Source organism: Egretta garzetta, unplaced genomic scaffold (assembly GCF_000687185.1).
Source record: "Egretta garzetta isolate BGI_Z169 unplaced genomic scaffold, ASM68718v1 scaffold163, whole genome shotgun sequence".
NCBI lineage: Eukaryota > Metazoa > Chordata > Aves > Pelecaniformes > Ardeidae > Egretta > Egretta garzetta.
Window position 1 is genome coordinate 5,408,684 of NW_009259308.1, and position 1,278 is coordinate 5,409,961.

Sequence of the window (1,278 nt, forward strand, 5' to 3'; positions counted from 1 at the left end):
CAAGAAGCCGGAGCTGCCCCAGCCGGCAGTGACACAAAGGGAGTTAAATCAGTCTGGCCCATTAAAAAGTCGTAAGTCTCACCTCAAAATCCTTTTCAGAAGTATATTTTATCTGATTTTCCTTCATCTCCTGGCTCTAAAGCATGCATTTTCAAGCCTTGCTTCTACAGCTGAAATGATGAGAAATTTCCCCTCCTTTAGCAGGAAGCTGGGAGGCTCCCGTCCGCACAGGGCTGCCCGCGCTGCTGCAGCTTTGCAAACATCATCAGGCTGCAAGATTTCGCACCGCTGTCACCCCTCTGCCTGCCCCACAGCAAGGGCAGCCAGCATTTCCAGCAGCATCGGGTGCAGGTGCCACTGCAGCCAGCAGCACTCGCCCTGTGGCACAGGCTCTGCTGCCAAAGCACCCCAATGCAGCGTCCTCTGTGGGTGGCACAGGGCATGCATCCTCTGGGAGGAGAGCCCTCCATTGCTCACTCTTTGCCTTTTAAAGAACTGCCCTACACTATTTTCTTCTCCTTTGCATCAGACAATAACTGAGATAATTTCAGCCCTTTCCTCTCCTCCCTGTGCCACAGGGAATGGGAGACCTTGCTAGCTTTCCTGCCCCATGTCCATGGTGACCCTTCTGAAGTCTCACTGGGAAGATGCTCTTCCTCTCCAGGAACATCAGCCATCACGTTGGATGTTGCCATTCAACTGCGCCCACCAGCGTGGCAAGTAGCGGCCAAGCAACTGCTCCTCTTCCAACCTTCCTTTGGAAACAAAACAAAAGACCACCCTAAACACCTCCCAGATGGTGCAAAAATATTATTTAGAAATAAGAAAAGCTTCCCCAAACCCCAGCTCTGGGGCTGTAAAGGTGGGGGACCACAGCCCAGTGACATGTGCTCTCAACCAGGGAAGCATCCCAGCTGAGAAAATGCTGGGGAAATGCAGGGAATGCATGGCTTTTCCTTCATCCATGTGGGTTGTGGGAGGGCTCTGGCATGGGGCGCTGAGGGAAGAGGGGAGCTTTAGGAAGATTTATGTAGGTGATCTTTGTACGGTCCCTCCTGTCCTTTTTTTAATAAGGAAAATCCACCCATTTCCTTGCATGGAGAAACTGAGGCTGCTTGGCACCCCTGGAGATGGGGCAAGGGGGGGTCAGTCGGTTCCCTGCTAAGGTGCATGTTTCCTAAATAAATACCCACTGTGTGCCCCGTCAGGGCTTTCCTAAAGCCACAGACCTCCCCTTTGGGGTCCCTTTGGCATCCCAAGCCAGGAGGAGAGATGCCT